Here is a 25,805-nt window from a genome sequence, read left to right on the forward strand (position 1 = left end):
TATAAAATATACAGAGTTGAATATGTGCAAAACAAGTGGCATTTATATACAGTGTGGAGTGCATAATGTTGAAGTTCCAGTAGTGAAGCTGAGGTGTCTATGACGTGTTCAGCAGTCTGATGGCCTGGTGGAAGAAGCTGTCTCTCAGTCTGCTGGTACGGGACCGGATGCTGCAGAACCTCCTTCCTGATGGAAGCAGTCTGAACAGTTTATGGCTGGGGTGACTGGAGTCCTTGATGATCCTCCCCGCTTTCCTCAGGCAGCGCTTCCTGTAGATGTCTTGGAGGGAGGGAAGCTCACCTCCAATTATCCGTTCAGAGCACCGCACTACTCGCTGGAGAGCTTTGCGGTTGTAGGCGGTGCTGTTGCCATACCAGGTGGTGATGCATCCAGTGAGGATGCTCTCAATGGCACAGTGATAGAAGGTCCTGAGGATGCGGGGGCTCATGCCGAATCTTTTCAGTCTCCTGAGAAAGAAGAGGCGCTGCTGCGCCTTCTTCACTGTTTTGTTTGTGTGTACTGACCACGTAAGATCCTCAGCCAGGTGTACGCCAAGGAACCGGAAGCTGCTCACTCTCTCCACAGCAGCGCCGTTGATGGTGATGGGGGTGTGTACTTCTCTGCACCTCCGGAAGTCCACTATCAACTCCTTTGTCTTTGCGACGTTGAGGGTGAGATGGTTGTCTTGACACCAGTGGGTCAGGGCGCTGACCTCCTCCCTGTAAGCCGTCTCATCACCGTTGGTGATAAGACCCACCACTGTAGTGTCGTCCGCAAACTTCACAATGATGTTGGAGCTGTTAGTGGCTGTGCAGTCGTAGGTGTAGAGTGAGTACAGGAGAGGGCTCAGTACACACCCCTGTGGAGCACCAGTGTTCAGTGTGATGGGGGATGAGGTGATGCTGCCCAGTCTGACCACCTGGCGTCTGTCAGACAGGAAGCTAAGGATCCAGCTGCAGAGGGAGCTGCTCAGTCCTAGATCCTGCAGTTTCCTGTCCAGCTTCGAGGGAACGATGGTATTGAATGCTGAGCTGTAATCTACAAACAGCATCCTCACATACGTGTCTCTCTTCTCCAGGTGTGACAGGGCAGTGTGTAGTGTCAGGGCTATGGCATCATCAGTGGACCTGTTGTGGCGGTATGCAAACTGTAGAGGGTCCAGTGAGTCGGGTAGTGCAGAGCAGATGAAGTCCCTGACCAGCTTCTCGAAGCATTTGCTTACGATGGGGGTCAGGGCTACAGGTCGCCAGTCGTTCAATGAGGAGATGGTGGAGGATTTGGGTACAGGGACGATGGTGGCCATTTTGAAGCAGGCTGGGACTACAGACAGAGAGAGGGAAAGGTTGAAGATGTGCGTGAACACTCCAGCCAGCTGAGCCGCGCATGACCTGAGGACGCGGCCGGGAATCCCGTCCGGACCAGTAGCTTTGCGTGCGTTCACCTTCCTGAAGCACTTCCGCACATCCTCCTCAGACACAGTGTGTGCACTGACGTCATCCGCGGTGCGCACACTGTCCGGTCTCATGGTGTTCGCTGTGTCGAATCTAGCGTAGAATACGTTTAGATCCTCACACAGAGAGGCCGTGGTCTGCGGTGTGCTGGTTTTCCCTCTAAAGTCTGTGATCGTGTTTAGTCCCTGCCACATACTCCGAGGGTTGTCAAACTGTTGCTCCACCCTGTCCCTGTACTCACGTTTGGCTGCTTTGATCGTCTTCCGGAGTTGGTAATGTGCGTGTTTGTAGTCCGATGTGTTCGCGGAGGCAAAGGCGGTGTTCCGTGCCGCCAGTGCCGTGCGAACATCTCCGTTAATCCAGGGTTTTTGATTTGGGAAGGATTTGACTGTTCTGGATGGGACGACATCTTCCACGCATTTCCTGATAAATCCACAGACTGAGTCTGTGTATTCATCAATGTCTCTGGCGGCCACGTGAAACATTTCCCAGTCCGCGTGATCAAAACAGTCCCGCAGCGCAGACTCCGATTGGTCCGTCCAACAGTGCACCGCCCTCCGGGTTGGAGCTTCCTGTTTCAGCTTCTGCCTGTAGGCGGGCAGGAGCAGGATGGAGCAGTGATCAGCAGGATGGAGCAGTGTAACCAGGTACATATCTGAAAATTTCCTTTGTGTAATGTATTTTCTTATTTTTGTTGCATGAAGAATCTGTGTATGTGGACACTCACTATTTGCCCTCTTTTTCAGGTCCTCACATGTGTCCTTTACAAGCAGAGACTCACTGATAGACGACTCTGTTACCAGTTCTAGGGCTGACGCACCCACTCACATCCCCACCCCCGGTGTATCCTTTAAAGGTATGCAAGTTTCTAAATGAAATAAATCACATTGACCTTAAAAATGTGGTTAATCTTAACCAAAGTCCTCAGTTATGGGAAAATGAACTGGAAATGCAAGTTGTGCAACTTCACAACCACAAAAAGATTAGACCTGCTGAAACACGTCAGGCTAATACATGGGCATTTTGGTCGAGTCCACTCCATACCCTGCCTTCATGCAGATTGCCCTTGCACTGTCAAGACATGGGGTGCATTAAGGACACATTTGTCAACCCACCCACAGTCATCCCAGCCAGGCAACATCCTTTCATTCACGTGCATTGTCTGTAATTCATGCTCTTTTGACAGTGAGAGGCAGTTGTTTGAACATCTTGGTGGCCATCTAAAAAAGTTTGAAACTGTGCCATGTGTTTTTGAGGATTGTGATTATAAGGGGGTGGCTGTAGCTCAGGTGGCAGAGCAGGTCAGCCACTAATCGGTGGTTCGATCCCAGGCTGCCTCCTGGCTGCATGCCAAATATCCTTGGGCAAGATACTAACCCCATGTTTGCCTACTGGTGGTGGTCAGAGGGCCCGGTGGCGCCTGTGTCCGGCAGCCTCGCCTCTGTCAGTGCGCCCCAGGGCAGCTGTGGCTACAATGTAGCTTGCCATCGCCAGTGTGTGAATGTGTGTGTGAATGGGTGAATGACTGAATGTAGTGTAAAGCGCTATGGACTAGAAAAGCGCTATACAAATGCAGGCCATTTACCATAAGGTTAACAAATACACAACATTCCACAGCCACAAGAGTAGAAAACACAACCCACATTCCTTGGAAGATTTCAGGACTAATGTTCTTCATCAATACCAAAGATGCCCTCAACCTCGAATATCCGAAGGAGCTGAGGAACACATTTGACACTTTTCAAAAACTGTTTTTGGATCTTGACGGGGCCAAACTACTGAACAAGGTCCACGACCTCAAAAATAAGCTTATGCAATGCACACACATTTCCCCTCTTGTTCCCAGAGGACATAGCTTGATGGAGCTATAATTTTTCTTCTGACAGCAAGCACAGAAACTATTGCATGTTGGTGTTAGTGTTCTGTTCTATCTATCCATATGTTTGATAACATACATGCACAGAAACAACCTTGTAGAGTTTCTGTGCTTTTGGCTTTTAAAATGGACTGAGTGGCCTTTGAAAGTGTTGTCTGCATTAGCCGTTGTGTTGCACTTTATTCTGTGTTTTTATGGAATAAAACATTGAGATGAGGAATCATTTGAATATCTTTTTTGGGGGGGTACATTTTACCTTATATGAATAGGTAATGTTTATCAACTGATAATAATTAAATTTTATTACTAATTATCAGGTATTACCAACTAGCAAACAAGAGATAATTTTACCTAATTTCAATAAGTAAGTAGCTGTTGAATGTATACATAAATATGGGGTAAATTTTACCCAATTTAATTAAGTATTTCATAGCTTTTTATTGAAGTTATTTTATACACAATATATTGAACTAAATCTACCCCAAAAAAGTCAATGCAAATTGTTACCTCAGATTTATTGGGTAAATTCTATAGATGACTTCTTACAGTGTGTCCCCACCATGGACTGAACCATGGAGGGAGCTGGGGGGGAATCCGTTCGTGTCCTCATTTTTGTTCCTGAACTGCACGCTAAGCAAAACTTGAGGAGAACAAACTTTGTTATAGTCCGAAAGAAAAACAAGAAGAAGAAGAGTGATACTGCGGTTTAGGGTTCTTATGATGTCGTATTTTTAACACACCACAGTGTCACCTCTTGTAGACTGTTGTACTTTAAAGGGGTCCAGGTGTGCTGGTGGTATCTTCATATTAAATATAGCTTGTTCAAGAAGATGCAATTAATTAATTGATCTATTTGGCGATTAGACTCCATGATCCATCATGAGTTATTTTGTTACATACCAAGTGTTTAAACATTGCAGCAAATCTTCACAGCAGCTGTTTTTCTCTGATGGCAGGTGTCTCTTTGGCAGGATAATCACTCTTACTCCATTACAAAATTGTTGAGGAATGATTTGAGGAACACGGCAAAGAGCTCAAGTTGTTGACTCTGCCCTCGAATGATCCAGACATCAAATGTCTGTGGGCTGTGTTTGAAAACTAACTCCAATCCCAAGATCAGCCTTCCTCACAACTAACAGGACTTAAAGTCCATGCTGCTAAAGTTTTACCACTCGATATCACAGGACAATGCCCAAAGGTCTTGTGAAATCCATGTTGTGGCTTAGCATTTCAACCTTTTTACAGTACGGCCCACCACAAATATCATAAAATGAAACTTCTCCTTCTTTTTGTGCGTGTTATGTTACGAGAGATGAAGCATCAAGATATGAAAGCCATCCCAATCGCAACAGCTGCTTTCTTCGCTCACATTCAGAGCCCTTCTCTGCAAGCTACTTACATTTTCTGTATCGTTAGAATCTACATCACAAAAGCAAAACTGGTAAAATGTATTTTACAAATGCAAAGGTGGACGGACGGGCCTAGTTTGCCCCTCTGCCGTAACAAATGAGCCGAACATCCCCACTCAGCTTTGCATAAAAGGCAGAGGTTCCACTCTCCGGTGGCCGAGCACTGAGGTGTGTCACAGTGAAAAGAAGCCAGACCCTTTGCAGCTGCCACCTCCACTCACAGTATAAAGATTACTGCTGAAAATAAAACCACATCTACTCTACAACAGGAGGCTACTGTATGTGACAAAGTGCCAGTTAAGTAGTGTGGCAAGCTCTACTATTTAACGCTAAATTTAAAAGAAAAAAATAGAACAATACCTTTGAAAAATTTGTACTGGGAGAGCAGAACCCTCGTATTTAGGCAGAAACAATTACACTCTTTCCATATCATATCAAAAACTCATTACAGTAGCTGATAATAGGCAGCAGTATATATGAGTATTGCTTGTATTTCTTGTGTGTATTTGGTTCTCTTAGGAATCCAATATGTACTGAAAAAATACAATAAACACACGTTAGTATATTAATAAAACACTTAAAATAAAAGGATTCATTTCTCCTTTTTCTGTAATCTCTGGCTCATAACCCAGACACCAACACAGACAGGTCATTACTGGGTCATAATCCTGAGAGTATCCAGTCAGTGACTCATTGTTCTTGGGGGAGCATTCGATTACAACTAGTTATTTAGACGTCAAACTCTCCTGATCTTATATGCACCACACCAGCTTCTCAGTATTAGTGACAGTCAGTTCATATGTTTTGATTATTAATGGAAAAACTGTTCTCGTAAAAGACGGGCTGAAAATGGTGAACATGTTGTAACATGGGGACTCGGTATCCAGCGCTATGCATCTTCAGACATAATTACTCTTCATGCTATAATTAATGGATTTTTTTGTAATTAAACATTTCAGTAGGCCCAGCTCAAGAGTAAAATTACTGCAATTAGTGTGAGTGCACTGCGATTTGTTAAAGAGCTGATTGTCTAACTTGCGAAGCAACGGCATGCCCGTCAAATCAAAAATATTGTTATCTTCAAATTACTGTAGATTATGTATTGACAGCTAATCCCAATCACAAATAAATTGGTGTAAAGGAAACCGAGACAGATTTAAGTTGCTCTGTTAATTTGGCCCCCATAAGTTTACCTCTAAAAAGGTTTTAGCTTATCTCCATTCAGCCTGGTCTCTGGTTGTATCCCATCAACTATTATTCGATGGCATCTGTGAAAACAACCTGATTTTCATTGGTAGCGAAGAGCCGAGACTTCAGTAGGACAAAAATGCTTTTAAAAGGTAATAAAAGCAACAAAAGTAAACAGAAGATGTTTTGAGATTAAAGTCAAATCAATATTTTCCTCTTCTGCTCTACGAATGGATGGTTTACCTGCAATTATATTTATATAGCAAATTTCATTACATGGAAACTCAATGTGCTTAACACAGAAGATAAAATAATTGCTGTAATAAACAGACAAAATGTAATAAAAGGCTTTGAGTCTGTTTTTAAATGTATCGGCTGATCAGTATGTAACTGATCTCAGGTCAGTGGGCAGCTTGTTCCAAAGAACAGGACCACAGTAACTGAAAGCACCCTCAACACACTCAGATCCATTTCTGAGAACAGTAAAAAGATCTGAACCTGAAGACATGAGAGCTCTGACTGGCTTATAGACACTGAGCAACTTAGAGATGTACTGGCAGGGAGAGAGGGTATAAACATAAGGCCCATTTGCCAGAATCGGCCAGGCACAGAATCCAATCTGGCCCACTGGATAGCTTTTAAAAAATGACAGCGGGCGTCGATTTCTGACTTTTTACTGTGGCTTTCACAGTTTCTCCCAAATGATCAAGACCTCCCAGTCACACTCCACCAAAGTAATTAATTATTAGATAAACAATGCACTTTTCTTTCATTTACTGCAGCTGCAAATCTTCTTTTTCTTGTAGAAAAACTGAGACGTACTATTAAAAACGCATTTCTTTTTCTTATAATTGAAATTGGGACTAAATGTGGTGTTAAACATATTTACACTGAGTCTTAAGGGTTCGACACACTGGAGATAAACGTGGGCTATATACGGTAAAGTGAGTTGGACGTCCCTGATTTGGATCATCTGGCAAATAGAGTGTTACAATTACTCCAAACTGCTTGATTTAAATGCCTGGACCAAGTTCTCAGAGACAGTTTGAGACAGGAATTTTTTAACTGTTGAGGTTGTTGATGTGAATATAAAAACTAAGATCACTGGAATTTAGAAATAGTAGCTACAGCGGAAGCTGCAGCATGTGTGCAGTCGAATTTCACGTGTTCTGCCATCTGAGCTTTATGTCTTTATTGGATGCCTTTATGCTAATACTAATCACTAAGTTGGTCACCATGGGAACATGAGATGTCTGGAGGGAAACATTGTGTACGCACAAATGGCAGAGGAGCTTATTATAAAGTGCCTGTGAGCAAGGCACTGGGCTCTCGTACTTCTGCAGGACTGCAACAGCAGTATAATTTTTGTACCGTCCTGCTGTGTGTGTGTGTGTGTGTGTGTGTGTGTGTGTGTGTGTGTGTGTGTGTGTGTGTGTGTGTGTGTGTGTGTGTGTGTGTTAACGCTTCCTTCCTACAGCACAACTCATAGCCAGAGTGTTTACTGCTGCAGTTTAACAGCTTGGTGAAGAAACACAGAAATAAAATTCTCATTTCACCAAGTTAAGAACTGAACAATAAGAATTCCTGGCACCAAACTTGCAAAGCACAACTTTTCTTTTGTAAAAGTTTTGTACCTTCATGCGTGACGTAACAGGGTTGTCCTCCAACTTGCACTTCATAATAAGCCTCTACGCCTACACCACCTGCACCACAATTAGCTATTTGTTGCAGGGAGCAGCATTCCTGACTGCTAGAGAGTCTCCAGATATGGACACTTGATAGTCAAGAGCTGTAACAACAAGAGATAACCGTCATCTCAGCAATAGCATTGCTATGGAAACAGTATGGAGGCGTTATATGTGTGGGAAAAAAGCAGCAATAAAATAACACCAGGCAAGAATAAAGATGCCAGATGGCAACCAGGAAGCATCTGTAGGAATGCAGGATACACTCTGGTTTCCTTGGAGATGAAACAATACGGCACTCATTGACACAGCACGTTGGAGATGCTTTGATCCATCTGAAGCGAGTCTTTAGTGGTGCAACAGAGAAAATAAATGAATGCTTTAAAAGTAAGAATTACTCTCATCAAGCAAATTCGGGCAAAAACTCCAGCAAGTTTTCTTTTCTCCACCCCAGCTCTATACTGCAATGATGACACCCACAGGAAGAGAAGATGACACCACCCTCCAGACACCATTACAACGAATATTATGCGTATGATGGGCCCAAGATCAGGTATCAGGAAGGCAAGAACCCGAAAAAAACAGTTGGATAAAAATAAAACATATAAACAGAACACGAGTATTGATTGCTCTGTGTTTTGATGTTCTTTCAGCCCCTAAATTAAAGTTGGTGTATGCTGGAGTTGCACTGGAAAAAGACTGGCACCTTTAGCTGAACAGGTACATGCTCTGAGTAGTGTAACATGGAGCCCAACAGTGAGGAGTATTTAAATCAATAAACAACCTTTAAATATAAACCTGGTGTGAAGCAGAAAATGCTTAGCTCATCTGTATGGAAATTATTCCTCACATAGCTTACTCACCGCCCCGCACTGCCCCGACTCTGGTGTTTGCATACCTTCATTTGCATGCACAATCATGTACGTGTGCTCTAACGCCGCATGGAAGACGGACTGCATTTGCAGCTGTTTGTTAATTAGATCACATCAAAAACAGTCGTTTCATTATGTGTCTGACATTACATGTGTGAAAATCAATTATCAGTTATTTTACCTGATTAAAACTGTGTCCATAGCCTGGTTTGACTGATCTCCCTCTCATTCCTTCTAATGACCTTTTACTTATTTAGATGTCAGTGTGTATTTACATTTACAGCCTCAGTGAGCCTAATTCACAAAGTGGCCTCAGTAGTTTTTTTGGAAGGAGAGTTTCAGATAACGATTACTGCAAACGCACTCGCTTGCCCCGCTTTAATAATCATTGAGGTGCTGAAATGAAACCACTTGAAGATAATGGGGGGGTGAAGCGGCCATACGAGGGAGAGCTTTCACCTCATCCCAAACCACTTGGCTCTTCTGATTAGTGCCTTATTCTGGCTTCATTAAATCGCTAAAATAACACAATGTTTTAAGTGCGTACCTCAAATAGAGGACTGGCCTTTAAAGTTGATTTACTGTTGAAGTTTGGACTTTTAATGAAATGGATTCTAGTCATAAAATAAATTAGATGTGCTGCTCAAGTTACATTTTTTAACAGTTTCATGAGGAAGAGACAACTTTTAATGACACTTTCCTCTGAGACATGTTGGCATCAAATATCAAATCTCCAGACTTTGTGAAATATTTATGTAATTAAAGGGCAGAAAAATAAGTTGGCGATATTAATAAATGTGCCAGAGGACAATATTTGTGTACCTGCCAGAAGCTCTTAAAATAATAATCGAATTGAGACTTTACAGTTAGACAAGAACCCAAACTTTTGCACAAGACACATTTACTGTTGCTTTGAATTAACAATTGAAGGAAGAGTAACGATTAAATGATCATTTTCTACAGGTGCTGCTTTTTGTGTCCTTGTATATTGTATATGATCACTGAAATTTTGCATATTGTTACAGTGATGTGCATGGTACACAGCAGAAATGGCAAAAACATTGTGGTTAGCTTAAGAGAATGCTGCTTATTAAGGACAGAAGTTTAAACTTTCTTCACATGAGAAAAAATAAAACTAGACTGAGCCATTCACAGTTATTGTGTCACAGCACCCACACAGGCAACAATGCTCTGACTGAGATGCATTAATGGCGCACAATACTAGTCATGAAAATGCAAGTTTCTATCATTGTTAAAGGAAGTGAGAGTGAACATGTCTTGTATCAGTGCAACAATCTGAGAACAATGTGGAGTCCTCCTGCTAACTAAGCTGAGGAATCCTGGATGAACTGCAGTCTTCTCCAATGAGACCAGACCGTGATTGGGCTTCTCAAGTTATAGAAACACATGTGTTATCTACATAAAACTCTCCAAGATTGTTTTTTGAATGACAATTTTAATACATTTATAGAACTTTCTACAACATGCATGTTTTTTCTATGTTTAAATGCTTTCAATCTAACATTCACAACCCGAGAAGTGCAGCCTTGGGTTGAGTATCTTGTTCATGGATATTTGGAGCGAACCACCAATCTGACATTAGTAGGTGAGCTCCTCTACCTCACACATCCACCCCGCTCTCACTCAGCACTCCGTCCAAGCCTCAGTCTTCATCGTCACCACTATCAAGACCCAGGGGGGTCCTGTCCTAAATCTTATCACCACTGGGATTTCGTTCTGTCATGATGGGTCACCAGAGTTTAACTGCCAAACACGTTAACTATTATTACTCTATCTTAATAAATCATGTTCAGTTCTTCTCTATATTGAACCTATTGTAGTTTTGAAAAGCAAAATCTGCAAGTGAGCTAACAGTGTAGTAGGATGAGTGAAAATCAATGTAATTATACACTGAACACAGGAGAGGGAAACCAGTGTAAGAGTGAAGATGGGTGAATTTAAATGCCCGGGTGCACAAGAGAGGTGAAGAAGAGAGTGCTGGCAGGGTGGAGTGGGTGGAGACGAGTGTCAGGGGTGATTTGTGACAGAAGGATAGGGTTACATGATGGTAGTGAGACCTGCTATGATGTGTGGTGTGGAGACGGTGGCTCTGACAAAAAGACAGGAGGCCGAGTTGGAGGCGGGAGAGCTGAAGATAGTATGGCAGATATGCTGGAAAAAAGGATGCTGAAGATGGAGCTGCCAGGATGGAGCAGATGTGGAGGGTTGATGTGACAGAGGAGGATGTTAGGGACAGGGTGAGGCTGCTGTGGCGACTTCTAAAGGGAGGAGCCAAAAGAACAAGAAGATATGCTAAAAGCAGGAGACTGCGGTCCCCAGATATGTGCTGCATTGCTGCAGTGAAGTCACTCTAAAACAGTAAACTTGTAAAGTTGTGTATCTGCCTTCATGAAGCTAATCGTGTGATACCTTCACACATTGTTGGGAATTGTGAGTCTCTTGCTGCAGCGGTTACCAGCTGTTCGTGAAATAGTGATAAATGCTGCAGCAAAGTCGTCAGGATCCGTGCACGTGTGCGTGCGTGTATACCCGATACAACCGAAATCTTTTATGTTGCACTTTTTGTCCCCTGTTCTCTTACCTCTCCTCTCTTAATGGGTCTTGAGGGAGTGCAATGTATTACCTTTTCTTATCACACTGTACCCATGAACACACATAAGCATTGCACACACACACACACACAGAGTCTGGAAAAGGTTCAAGCTCCACTCCTCTGTATTACAATCTGTGGAGACAAACTGAGAACAGATGAGAAAAGTGCTGATCCAAGGAAGTGATTCTAAACTTTGCCTACGCCACCGTATCAGCTTAGTGCTGCTGAGTGGAGATATATGGCTGGGCAGTGAAAAAGTTCTGTCTGTGCAATGAATGAATTTACCACAGTTCCATCCGCATGATAGTTTTACGAGTGTGTTTAGACAGAACAGCTTGTTTGATGTGGCCCTTTTAAGCTTTTCCACGCTATTACGAACTAGACGCAGCAAGCTTTTTTTCTTCACAGCACCTGAGCCAAAAAGGAAAAAGAACTACACTAAATTTTCTAAACCATGTACTGAGCTGCAGCTTCTCCTCCCTGTCAAACACACATAGATACACAGCAGGCAGCAGTGGAGACAGAACCCAGACGAAGTTGCCAAAAAACTACTCTTATTAATGTAATTGCAGTCAAAGCAGTAGAAGCCAGTAAGAATATCATATCACTCAACCTGTAGAAAAATACAATATTTTTTAACCGTTCCTACCCATATTTGATTGTTTTACATGACCACTGAGGTAATATTAGTTACAAATATGATCAAATGTGTCTGTATGCAGGTACTCTGATTGCCAAATGGTGTCAAAGTCTTGGTGCCATCTCTTTAGCACCATTATCTGCTTGCAGTGAATTCACTCCAGCAGCAAAATGAGGAGAACGAGGGCGATGACTGATGATAGTGCCTGTGTTTAATTTTATTTCTACGGATCTGCTTTATTGTGGAAAGCATGAGGCGCAAGCTGCATACATGTGAAGCTAGAGGTGAAAGGAGCAGAAGCTCTTTTCTCAGGAGGTGGGTTGCAAAACAGCTTGCAGGTGCGCAGCAACTCTGTATGAAATTTGCCATCTGGGTGTGTAGAAGGGTCAGCTGAGCTATCGGCTGAAAGTTTCCAAGATAACGCTGCAGCTGTAAACCTGTTTGTGTGTGAGATATTTGTGTAATACGTATATATAGTTAAAGAGAAATCTTTTAGAGACAATAACAGACATTATATACTCACTTAGTGGTGGTACAAGTATTTTTTCAAGTACACTAGCAATGTGACGAAAGCAGATAAAACTGATTATAAAGTAAGAGCAAGCTGAAAGAAATCAACGTGAAAAGTGAAAAATGGAAGATGAGAGCGTGAGCGATATGAGGAGAATAGGATTTGCTTCTCTGCTGAAGGAGCCAGGTTACTTTTCTCTCTTTTTTTTCATTGACCCTTCTTGAGCCGTGGTTTTGAAAGGTCTCTGAAATCCTCAGTAGGCGACACTCCAACTGATTCCACGTCTGCATGAGCACTGCAGCACCCCTTAAAGCAACATTTCACTTTAGTCAGGCCCTTTTTTTCCCTCTCTTATGGCAAACAGTATTTCTGGTAACATCACTGGGAACAAGGAACTGTTAGTTACATTGATCTACAATCATCAGCTGTGCACAGTATTTTTTTTTTTCATTTCACCTTGTAATGAAGAAAAGCAAAGAGAGGACAGAAGCATTGTGTTTTACAAATATGACACAATGCACAGACAATTAAATACTCAGACCTGCTGTGCTTAAAATCGATCAAGTGCAAATGAAGTGACTGCAGACAATCACTGGTCCTCAATCAGCTGAAAAGAGTGTAGAGGTTGATGCTTTTGTTGTCCAAAGGTAAAGGGACAGCAGATCTATGGCTCCCCCTAGTGTTAAAACTTGAAACCAACACTTAAATAACAGGACTCCTCTCAACCAACTTTATGCCTCTTTCTTTTGATCTCCTTACCAGAGTCCCAAGTGTCTCATTTCGGATCTTATTTCTCTAACCCACACCTCCTCACTCACACACCCACATCTAACTGTTAAACATGCTCCTTAACCCTCCAGGGGCTCATCTCACACCCACGCCATTACCCCTCCTGCGCACTGCACCATCGGTACAAATTAGGCATTTAACTGCTGCTCTTATCTCAAAGACTCATCTTAAAATAGTGGTTGAAGAGAAAGTGGTTCAGCTTCACATCCCAGCCTTGCTAGAAACACACACATATATATACACACCCATCAGCGACCTCCAGTGGGATTTTTAAAACTGAGTTAAACGGATGTGTGCTCGTAACTCAAAGATTATCTTTAGAACTTGTGATACTTTGGCTGTGGTCGGATTTGCCAAAGGCTACAGACTTACCTTGAAGATCGGCTAATAATTTTTAAGGGAAAGGATGAGCGTGCGTCCAAGAGACACAAAGTTAAACTTGGCAGGGTTCCCTTCCTTTGACGTAAAGCAGTGTGGGAGAGTAAGATGAAGCTCCACTGTGGCCTCCAGTGACCTTAGTGAGACCCAAGGAGAGCTCTCCCTCCTAAATGACGCCTAGCACCCCTCATCAATAATGGACAAATATCAAGGAGCAAGACAGTCGTGCTTTTCTAATGTTCAAAGGCCGTAGCAAGGAGAAGAAAAAGTTCAAATTACTACACCTCAGAGAAAACATCGTGACTTTTTCTTTTTAACATACCAGTGCTCAGATCTGTGAGTCTGTGTTTGTCTTTCATGGATTTAATACCAAGTTGCAAATTCCTTTTAAAACCAAGAGAGTTTCAAAGAAAGGTCAGACAAGCATAGTGATCCATGATGAGGGTTTGGCCCGATCTGACAGAGTTAGGTCCTGTCTGCCACTCTCCCAAAGAGCAAGTCAATAGGACAAACTCATGTCCTATTGGTTTACGCAGTTGGCTAGTGCTGACACAAGTGGAACATCAGAGGGTGTGTGTGTGTGTGTGGCTGAGACACAGCACGAGGTAAAGAGGAGCCAGAAAAAACTCATAGCTGCACGTGTTCAGAGTCCAGCTGATTTTTCAAGCTGTGGAGTCAATTATTAATGAGAGTCATGTAAAGAACACACTTTAGCTCACTCAACAGACTAATGAAGCGGAGATGTGTGTGAAAGTGTTGCCCCCACTATTGGACCCGTATTGATTAATCATGAATCAGTGTAACAGAGTAACAGTAGAACTGATTCTGTGCTGGGAGTAAGTTAAGGGTTATGCCTTTGTTTAAGCATCTGATAGAACAGGATAAGCCACGGGGAATTAATAAGTCACTTTAAAAATAACAAAAGTGTGTCTAAGTGAGAACAAGAAGACTGCAAAAAAGCTTCAAGCAATTCTTCCTGAGCAATAATCTTTATTCCTCTTCTTTTAGTTTGTATCTGCTACATCTAACACTTTAATCTGCGTTTAAGTAAAAGGGCCTTCACAATAAAAACCTATTTAACCATCTGCCAAATCGCTCTTCATGAGCAAAATGTAACTTGTCTGAACATCTGCACAGGTGATTTCACTCATACTGTGTGATTGCAACTAACTGTGCGAGCGTGGCACTCTCCATTTCCTTCTAATTATTCTGCACCTGTCAGAGCAGAAAAACCTACTAACTTTATCATTTTTTTAAGGACAGCATCAACATTCATTACTCTCAGGCTCAATCAAAGCAGATGTGCAATCAGCCAGAGCTGAAACACCTGTGTGAGTGGGCAGGGGCCATTTGTCTGAGTACACGTAAATCAAGACTGGAGCAAATATGGCTTTACATAAGAAGGGTTTATTTTTAGTAATAATAACTTTATTCGTATAGCACGTTTTGAAACACACAGCTGCAAAGTGTTTCAGAGTTTGCCTTGTTGACATCAGAGGTCAGAGAAAAATTTAGAGACTGCTTCAAGCTGATAGAAAGGCAACAGTAATTGGAAATAACCACTCATTACAACCAGGGAATGCAGAAGAGCATCTTTGAGTGTACAACATGTCAAAGCTTGAAGCAGGTGAGCTGCAGCAGCAGAAGGGCACACCAGGTGTCCCTCCAGTCAGGAAATAAGAACAGGAAATTGAGGCTACAGTTCACACAGGCTCACCGAAACTGAACAATAGATTGGAAAAATGTTACCTGGCCTGATGAATCTCAATTTCTGCTACAAAATTCAGATGGTAGGGTCAGAATTTGAGCATAAACAACACGAAAGCACGGCTCCATCTTGCCTTGCATCAACAGTTCAGGCTTCAGTCTTCTTGGCACAATTCGAGTCCCTTAGTAACAACTGAGCATTGACCACCCGAGTATTGTTGCTGAGGACGTCTATCCCTTGTAACCACAGTCTACCTTCTTCTTATGGCTGCTTCCAGTAAGATAACACACCATGGCACAGAGTTCAAATCATCTCTAACTGGTTTTTCGAACATGACAGTGAGTTCACTGTACTCATATGGCCTCCACAGTCACCAGATCTCAATCCAACAGAGCACCTTTGGGATGTGGTAGATGTGGAGATCTGTGTGATACCGTCATATCAGCAGGGACCAACATTTCTGAGGAATGAGTTCAGCACCTTGTTGAATCTATGCCGTGAAGAATTAAGGCATTTCTAAAGGCAAAGAGTGCCCAACCTAATACTAGTAAGGTATACTTAATGAGTGTATATAGCTGTAGATGAGCACTTGGTTACAGTCAAGTGATCCAGTCCTTTACGAGCGTTGGCTTTAACAAAGACTAACAGTTATCAGTTTTTCCAGTCAGCAGGAGCGTTACCTTGTTTAATTTCTTTCCTGGAGTGAGATGTCTTGAGGATCCAGTTCACCTATACGTGTCAAAGCCTATAATATAGCTTTGTATGCTATAATAGTTATATTTAATAGGCAATAATGCTAAGATTACTAAAGCTGTGAGACAATTGTAAAAAATAAATAAAGTACTGCATCCTTCCTGTTGTCATATTAAACTGGCAGAATGAAGTGGTATGACACTCATACTAAGACTACCTCAAATTTGTACTTGAATAAAGTGCTTGAATAAAACTATACTGCAGCTTTAGCGTGTAACCTAACTGAACACGATGTACAATAAAATCCCTGATTAAACAGACCGCCCTATCTTGTAATTACAGTACAAAATGAGGCGCTCTCTTTCTCTCAGTCCAAAGTAATTTATTACATGACTGGTTCTAAGCCAAAGGTGTCACAGGATCTTGGCTGGTCTAATACCAAGTGTGTAAAGCTCTTCACACCCTCTACATTCATAATAGAAAAGACTCTAAAGCAAGAACTAATGCAGGCACCTTAGATTCTTCTTCATTTCTTTTTATTTATTTGTGCAGAAATGTAGACTGTGATGCACAAACTGTAGACTTGTATGGTATTTATAAAGTTAGATAAATGACTGCACGCACGCACGCCACTTCTGTGACCGGCTGACCAATTAACTATTTAAAGAGGACACCAGCTCTTCTGTTAAATATTCACTTGTTTTCCAAGATGAATAAAGGATGAGCAATTGACGCATTTATCTGAGTGTTTGTGTGTCTGACTGTGGCGTATCTGTTTCTGTGAGTGTGTGCATTTACTCGCTCCTTAACTCACTGGTTAGGAGCGCAACTGTGCGTCTTGGTTACAAACTACAGCTTCCCATCTCTGACAAACGCGCACGCACACTGTTGCACACAGAGAAACAAATACATACAGAACACAAAGTGAGGAAGAACAGATTAGGCTCTAAACTCCGTGACGCACCGCAGAGGCTATAAATAATATAATATTATCAATGTGCTTGCTTAAAGATCATTTTTAAATCATTTGTATTTTTTTAACATCGTTCATTTCCGCTCACCCAATACTTTGCTTTTCCTTCTCTTTGTGTCTGTGAGTAATAAATGGAGTGCAGTGCCTGAACAGTTTCTCCTTACATAGGCAAAAGTTTGAGCATAAACACTGTGGGGGAACAGAAGGGCTCCGGTCCACAGAGCAGAGGCTTGTGACTGGTTTTAGTCAATAAATTGTCACTGCTGCTCTTTGGGTAGTCAAACACAGCTGTTATATTTTATTATTTAACATTTATTTATCTTTCTCGTGCTTTGAAGTGATGTGGAGTACAGAAACAGTTTCTGAGTTGGGTTTGCAGCTTAGGGTTCAAATCTCTTATTCCCGATTTAAAGTGGACACGAAACATTACGTGTATTGGGGCTGGTTTACACCATGCAGCACTACTCTGCAAAACTGTCAACTGGTGTAAAGCTGGATTTAAGGAATAAGTCTTTAGAGGTTTTTGGTTGTCTGTCCCTGTGTGTTGGCCCTGCAACAGACTGGCGACCTGTTGTAACAGCAGTCTGGCGAGGAAAGAGCGGCTAGCCGGTCCAGCGGGCATGTGGTGTGGAGGTTAGCCGGATAACACGGAGCCAGTCAGTTAAATTAAACAACAGACCTTTATTCCTTGTCAGCAACATAAGACCATACAAGCCAGGTCTCCACGGCTCTACACTGTCCGTACATACATGGGCGGGGATCGGTAGTCGCCGGTGCCAGGCCGTTACAACGGTGAGGTCTATCCTGAGAACAGAACACGAGCAGCATGTAATGGCTGCCACGCTATACTCACACACACCCCTAGGAGACTCCCCCCCTAATGGTGCTATAACCCAAAAGGTTTGTTACATCACCCCCCCGGCAATTCGCAGGCTGTCCTCAGCCGGACCCAGGTGACCCTCCTCCCGCTACCCTTCTTCACTATACATAGTTACATTAGGTACTAAGCAGGTTGTGGAGGAATTGTTAGACATCCTTACCTTAAGCATTGGTACAGTCAATAAACAAAATTAGTGCTTGAAGCAAACAATACAGAACATGCAGTATTACTGCCAATCCATCTTCCAGAGATGGTCATAGACAAGGGAAACAGTCAGACATACAACACAACCGGTCACACAAATCAGTACAACCGAAAACCAAACAAAGGCTCTCACGGGCCACGATGACGAGGGCTCAGTGGAACAGAACAAGTAATCACCCCTTATGAACAGAACAATTACAGCATGTACATGTATGAAACCAACCCTCAGTCAACATTGAGTCTGTCCGTATGATGACGGTTAGTCCACCTGGTAGCAGTCCAACCCTCAGTGATTCTGGGGCACCGGCGGGGTCTCAAATGATAGTGTTCCCCCTCGGCCGGTGGCGACTCAGAGGCGCCCTCGGCGGGGTGCCCGCCTGCTTCGATATCCCCTGAACTCGGGAATGAGGGCTGTTCCCCCGTTTCAGTCTCATCCAGGCTCTCCTGGGCCGAAGTCCGGTGCCCTGAAGGAGATGTGGAGTCCCAGGAGTAAAATGGCTGAACGTTCACGACGTGGAAGACTCCTGCGTCTTCACCAGTGTCAATCTTGGCTAATCTGTAGTTGACCTCCCCAAGCTTCTGAGTAACCTGGAGGGGCCCTGTAAACAAGGGTGCCAGCTTGGCCGTGAAGCAAGATTGAGCGTCCGATCGATGATGAGCTTTGACTTTCACCAAGTCTCCGACTGCGTAGGTCATCGGCCGGCGTCTCAGGTCGTAGTAGCGTTTCTGCCTAGCATGGCTGCGAGCCAGTGTCTCCCTGGCCCGATCGTGGGCCTCCTGAAGCGACGCTTTAAGGGTCTCCGGATAGGGCATGGATGACTCCTCGCTCTCCCCGGACGGCTTAGTAAGCAAGTCAAGGGGTGTCTCCAGCTCCCTACCATACAACATCATAGCAGGGCTGAGTCCTGTACTCTCATGGGGGGCCGAGCGCAGCGCGAAACAGATTTGGGACATGAACTTATCCCACGACGCGTGCTTATCGCCCACGTATGCGCGGATGGCCGTTTTGAGAGTTCTGTTCACTCTTTCGGTCGCATTAGTTTGCGGATGATACGCCGTCGTGAGGCGGTGGGTGGACCCAAGAGTGGAGAGAACAGAATCAAACAGCTCACTGACAAAAGGTGAGCCCCTGTCCGAAATAAGGTACCTAGGGGCCCCATGCCTAGCAAATACCTCGTTAATGAACTTACTGGCTGCCACTCGAGCCGTCGCATCCCGAACCGCACACACTTCGATCCACTTGGAGAAATAGTCTACGAAGACCAGTATGTACGAGTTCCCCGAAGCGGTGCGAGGTAGTGGTCCGACAAAATCGACCCCTGCGTATTCCCAGGGTCGCTGGGGCGAAATGGGGATTATGAAGCCCGCTGGCTTTCTTTGACTGGGTTTTGTGAGTTGACATACTGGGCACGACAAGACGTAGCGTTTAACTTCCGATGCCATCTTGGGCCAGTAAAACCTAGACTGCATTCTCGCTAGTGTCTTAGCAATCCCCAGGTGACCTGCTGTAGGGTGGTCATGATAATAACCGCACAGGGTACCCCGGAGAGCCGTAGGAGCATACAGCTTCAGCTCCTCCTGGGGACGAAGATTGCGCTTATGTTTCGGGCCTCGGTAATAGAGTAGGCCGTCATTGACCACCAAGGACGGTGAAGGACTGGCGTCCGAACCCAGATTGGGGGAACACTCCAGGTCTCGGAGCTTTGGACCTGCACCTGGGTCATCTAGCTGCAGCTGCCTTAGTTGTGTTCGGTCCTCTAACAAAAGGGGAGGCTGGGCGCGAAGATCCATGCCCCACATGACAGCATGCTCCGGCAAGATTTCAATAGGAGGACCCTCTGGTGCAGGTAGTGGGTTGCGAGACAGAGCGTCTGGCACCCTGTTGTGCACCCCCGCCTTATGTACGATGGTAAAGTCAAAGTCCTGCAAGCGCAGGGACCACCGCGCCAACCGGCCAGTGGGGTTTGGGCGTGACATCAGCCACTTAAGGCTGTTGTGGTCAGTCAAGACCGTCACATGAAGCCCTTCCACATAGGGACGAAAGTGTTCTAAAGCCCAAATCACGGCCAGACACTCCTTTTCTGGCGTAGAGTATGGTTTCTCTGCCTTGTGAAGAGCTCGACTCGCGTAAGCGACCGCTACTTCCCTACCCTCTGCATCCTTCTGCATTAAGGCCGCCCCCAAGCCAAGGTCACATGCATCCGTATGGATGAAGAAAGGCCGGGAAAAGTCAGGGAGTGACAGGACAGGCGCTGTCGCAATGCTCTGTTTCAGGAAGTCCATGGACTCCTGACACCTGTCATCCCACTGAAAGGTAACATCCTTCCTTGTCAGGGCGTGCAGAGGTTCTGCATGGTGAGCATATTCCTTTACGAATCTGCGGTAGTATCCCGTCAGACCGAGAAACTGCCGCACCTGTTTCATTGAGGACGGAGTTCTGAACTGCATCACAGCCTTGATTTTGTCATCGTCCGGTTTAATGGCATCCGGGGTAACCCGGTAGCCCAGGAAGGTGAGCTCCTTCAGGCAGAACTGGCATTTCTTAAGCTTCAACGAGAGACCCACAGACCTAAGTCTCTCAAGGACCTCCCGCAGGTCCAACAAATGCTGTTCGAAGGTAGGGGACACAACCACGATGTCGTCCAGATATACAGCACATGTCTTGTAAACAAGGCCGCTGAGGACGTTGTGCATCAGCCTCTGAAAGGTGGCTGGTGCGTTGCAGAGGCCGAAAGGGAGCACGCGAAACTGAAACAGCCCACAATGGGAAACAAAGGCTGTTTTAGGACGTGAGTCCCCTGAAACCGGCACCTGCCAGTAACCCCTCGCTAGGTCCAATGTTGAAATGAATCGACCTCTCGCTAGGAAGTCGAGAGACTCATCGACCCGCGGTAAGGGGTATGAGTCCTTCCGAGTCACCTGGTTCAGCCCCCTAAAGTCCACACAGAACCGTGGGTCAGCGCCCAACCTGTTAACAATCACGACAGGTGCGGCCCAGGGGCTCATGGACGGTTCAATTATGCCATCCTCCAGCATTTTCTGGACCTGCTCTTCAATGAGTTGTTTCTTTGCAGGGGAGGTGCGGTATGGGGGGAGGTTAATAGGCCTTGCATCTCCCGTGTCGATCACATGTTCAGTTAAAGACGTGCGGCCCAAATGACCACCAAACATGCAGCTAAATTGTTCAAGGAGGACAACTAATAGTTCTCTCTGACTATCTGTTAGGTTTGCCTCCAGAGCTTTGGTCTCCAGCGAGGGCTCTACCATGTCAAGCGTCATAATGACATTATCATCGCTCAACAGATCAACTGAGCAACCCTCCTCTTCATCCGCGCCTGTGCATGGACTGTCGTCCATAACTACGGTTCTTGAGGGGATGTGGATTGTCAAAGAGGCCCTGCTCATAAAGTCCATCCCTAAGACAAAGGGGGATGACAAGTTGCGGATGACAGCAAACCGGTGATAAAACCTTTTGTTCAAGAACCCTATGGGCAGCCATGTAACACCCTCCGGGAGACAGCGAGCACCGTCTACTAGGCTCACCGGTGGACCTATCCACTGGTGGGTCCTGTTGGGAGACAAGTTGTTCTCCAAAATGAGTTCAGCCCGCACAGCAGACAGGGATGCCCCCGTATCTAGCGTAGCGTTCACTGCCACCGAGTTGAAGTTAATTTTGGTTTTCAATGGAGTGTTCCAGTGCGTTCCCGACTCTACATCTTCCATGTGCCCCACAATGCCTTGCACAATCTGGTGGGCATCATGCGGGCGAGGCATACTTTGCGAATGGGGGGAGGGCTGCCTCATTGAAATGTCCTCCCCCCCCCCGGGGGTTTCCCGACTGCTGACTGGCCGCACGAGCCGCCGGCAGTGAATCCAGCCCCTCAGCATCGGCCAGTTCCAGGCCCGGTGGTGGGCCTGGGAGAGGTCGGTGGTAGGTTGCCCTGGGTCTGGCAGCACCTCGTTCTTTTGGGGCAACCCAGGTGCAACTTGGGCACGTGCGTGTGGTAAACCCCGGGCGGGAGCATTTAAAACAATGTGGTTCTCTCGCGCTTGCAACACTAGGGGATGAAGTAGGGGTTGAGCGGCCGACTGGACCTAAGGCTGTGTGGAGCTCGTGCGCGCGAAGTAGTAGGTCCATAACCGACGGGACCGGCGTACCATACAACGCAACCCGATATTTCTCCAATGAATGTTTACATATAAGCTCGATCTGTTCATGCTCCGGCGGCGGGCACCTTAGCTTATTAAACTCACCGAGCGTGTGAGCTACAAACGTTGGGAGGGGTTCCTCTAGTGATTGGACGCGATCGAGGATGCCCCGCCAAACGTGCTCTTGGTTATCAGCTGACACAAACACTGATTCAAAAAGTTGGTAAAAATGTGCCCATGTAGTAATGTGAGAGCTGAGGGCCCTAAACCATTTACTGGGCTCTCCCTTGAGGAAGTGAGGGAGCTCACTCAGAACCTGCGGTTAGGCGCAGCGACGATCTGTAGCTATCCACTGATTGGAGCCACTCCTCCGGTGACACTCCACCGTCACCAGCGAACACTGGGGGCTCCAGCTTGGCCTGGTGCAGCGCTGCGGCGATCATCCTCGATGTATTGCAGAGTTCCGCCGACTGACGCTGGAGAAGCGGAGGGGGCTCTGTGTTAATCCCTTTCTGTGTGAATGGCGTGGAAAAAGCCACCGGGTTGGGGGTTCTCTGAGGAGATGTTTGCTCCCCCGGTTCCCCTCTCGTGCCACCATCCAAGTGCTTCAGAAGGCTCTTTTGTAGCTCCAGCGAATCGTGCAAGCAGACTCGCAGTTTCTCCACCTCTTCTTGCAAGCTTTCCACCTTAAGATTGAGGTCATGAGGGGTAGAGCGAGGGATGATGTACTTAGTCAGGCTGGGAGCTTCAGCATCTGAGTCGCAGCCGTCTCCCTCGCTGCCTGTGTCTGGGTGGGACGCCATTTCAAAAGTATGGCCGAAACCACTCTCTGTCTCACAAAAGTTATGGCAAAGTGAAAGAGCGTTCCCACAGAGTACCTAAGCGTTAATATCCATCAGACAGAGAGCGTCCGTGCACACTCTGATGCTTCACACAAAACAAAACGTCCCTCTGAATGAACACTGAGTCAAAGTCACTGTAGCGTTAGCCTTAGCTTTAGCACCGCCGATGTCGTAACGGTCCAATAGCACTGAGTTAGCGGTCCGACGGGCCGTACAGTTACTCACGGAGTACTCCCCCTCGCAGGCGAGCGTGTCAAGCGATGGGTCGGCGCTCTTCCATGCCTGCAAATACCGTTGAAATCCCGGGGGGTCGGCTCCTTCACGGGGTCCTATCGGCCCGGCCAATACAGCCAGACGAAGAGAAAAAAAAACACGCCACCTCAGCCGAAGTGTCGATCGTTGAAAAACACGGGAAAAACATCCGAGCCCACCGTCTGTCGATCCGGATGACGATGAAGATCCAGAGAACAATGTTCGGGCGCCACTTTGTAACAGCAGTCTGGCGAGGAAAGAGCGGCTAGCCGGTCCAGCGGGCATGTGGTGTGGAGGTTAGCCGGATAACACGGAGCCAGTCAGTTAAATTAAACAACAGACCTTTATTCCTTGTCAGCTGTGATGGCAGCAGCCACACAGGGGTAAATTAGTCCATTTTTCACTTTATTATTTTGCTTTGCAGTATTCTTCATTAATATAATTCATTAATCATTTGGTTAAACCTAACACTGGTATTATGAGGCGCGCACATAGTAGCATTGTATGGTTTTTCTAAAATGTTTTGTTATATTAATTATGTTTCTCTTTCTTTGAGTTACCTGGGTTTGGGCGGTGGCTGTTTCCTGTCTGGGCAAAAGGTGTGGCTGAGGACTCTGGGGACAAAATGCCTGCTCAGCAGGACCAACCATGGGCTTACCAGGAGCAGGGGTGTTTTAGGTTTAGTTAGGTTATTCTGTGCTTAGTTAATATTAGTGTGTGTTTTTGTTTTCCCCCCTATTGTGTTCAAATGGTTTGGCCAAATCATTATAAAAGCTACCCTCGTGTGTCTTTTTAATTAGGTCAGTTTGTGAGTTAAGTTGTGTCTCACTTTGTTTTGTTTAAGTTTCTGGAAATTACTTTTTGTAGAGTTATATTTAGTTGACCTGTTTTATGGGCCTGCTAAGTATGGTTTTGAATTTTGTTAATTTTGGACTTTTTGAGGGTTAAAATAAAGAAAACCCTTTTTGAAGATATTTTTTTGCCTGTGTCCTCTTTGCTTTGGCTGCTTGGTCCCTCACATCAGCAACATAAGACCATACAAGCCAGGTCTCCACAGCTCTACACTGTCCGTACATACATGGGCGGGGATCGGTAGTCGCCGGTGCCAGGCCGTTACAACGGTGAGGTCTATCCTGAGAACAGAACACGAGCAGCATGTAATGGCTGCCACGCTATACTCACACACCCCCCTAGGAGACTCCCCCCCTAGTGGTGCTATAACCCAAAAGGTTTGTTACACTGTCCAGGGTGTACCCCGCCTCTCACCCTATGACAGCTGAGATAGGCTCCAGCGCCCCCCGCGACCCTGAAAAGGATAAGCGGAAGAAAATGGATGGATGGACGGATGGAGGTTTTTGGAGAATGTGTAGCACCACCTTGTGAGAGCACAGAAAGTGATGTCACTGGGTTGGTTGGTTGTTGCTATTAGACTTACATTAGTTGGTAGATGTACGTAAGATGCAATCAGCACCATCTGTGTGCAATATTGAAGTGTAATTTAAGTTATCTCAGGGTTCAGTCTCTCTTTTCCCAAACATACGCAACCAGATTACAGGATAACAGCTGAAGCATGATCAGGAATACTGACGTCCATCCAGCACGTCCATAGAGAAAATAGATTGGTGTGTGACCAAAAACAACAGGAGCCTCCAAGGAAGACATGCCACGATTATAAAACCTTATTTCATGCTTTGGTTCAGAAATTCCAAGCCCAAGTGTAAATGAAGGAAATCTATGGAGATTTTTCTCTCCAGATGCATCCTGATAGATTCCCGACATTCTTTGGTAAGAAACTTAAGAAACTTAGTTAGTTAAAACTCATTGGTGCTGAAATCGCTTTCTGTATCCAGCTACACAGACAGTTTGTTAGAGCAGGGATTACAGTTGTAAATTAGTCCTATTACATGTATAACCCTTTTCCACAAGTACCTACTCGGCTCAACTCAACTCGGTTTTTAGGGTTTTCCATTAGGTGGTCGTACCTGGTACCAGGTACTTCTTTAGTACCTGCTCAGCCAGGTTCCCAAGCGAGCCAAGTCATTTCAAAAACATGATGCCAGCAGTCCGCATCTCACCAATTAGTTTGTAAGTGACTGTCACAGGGTGGAAAGGGACAAGTTATCTAAGTTTTTCTACTATGCATGTTTTGCTGCGTTTTACCTTTTTAATATTTTAATATTGTACACTGGTTTATTTTTATGAGTTTTACTGCATGTTTTAATGGTATTTATTTGGTGACTTGTCCTGGAAAGACTCCGCCCCTACCTGATAATAAACTGATCACACCTGCGAGAGATCCCAGAGAGGCCAATAAGAGGGCCTGACAGACCAAAGGAAGGGGTTCGACCGAGAGGCTAGAGAGACGGCCAGGAGTAAGTGGTGCCAGGCGGCAGCGCCTGCAAGCCGAAGGGGCTGGTGGAGCTGGGCGTTAGGAGACATGACCAGCGACTGGGGACGAGACACCACCAGCGACTAGGGACGCGCAGCGGGCAGTCGGACGGCAATAACGACAAGAGCCAGCTTGTGCACTGCGGGAGAGCAGAAGCAGTGAGACAGCTGGTGCCGATTTCCAGTTTTAAAGAAGCGGCGGGCGGAGTTCAGAGCTCTGCCCACCCGGGGTAAGTCTCTGACTTATCCCTTTTTATAAAGTAAAACTGTCGAAAGGAATAGTGACTGCCGCTCCCTCCCTTC

At 45.3% G+C, this 25,805-nt stretch overlaps 1 protein-coding gene and 1 pseudogene across 2 annotated transcripts in view; both read right to left on the reverse strand.

The window, feature by feature from the left end:
- The window catches only part of kcnab1a (potassium voltage-gated channel subfamily A regulatory beta subunit 1a), a 145,006-nt gene that overhangs the window by 105,270 nt on the left and 13,931 nt on the right, over nt 1-25,805 (reverse strand). The gene's annotated exons all lie outside the window — the stretch shown is intronic.
- LOC147314300 (uncharacterized) lies at nt 21,629-23,269 on the reverse strand (annotated as a pseudogene).

The sequence above is a fragment of the Aulonocara sp. 'chitande type north' Nkhata Bay genome, linkage group LG14 (assembly GCF_057382095.1).
Source record: "Aulonocara sp. 'chitande type north' Nkhata Bay isolate Kocher_YH1m ecotype deep benthic linkage group LG14, A_spYH_male_GT1.1, whole genome shotgun sequence".
In the NCBI taxonomy this organism is placed as follows: Eukaryota; Metazoa; Chordata; class Actinopteri; order Cichliformes; family Cichlidae; genus Aulonocara; species Aulonocara sp. 'chitande type north' Nkhata Bay.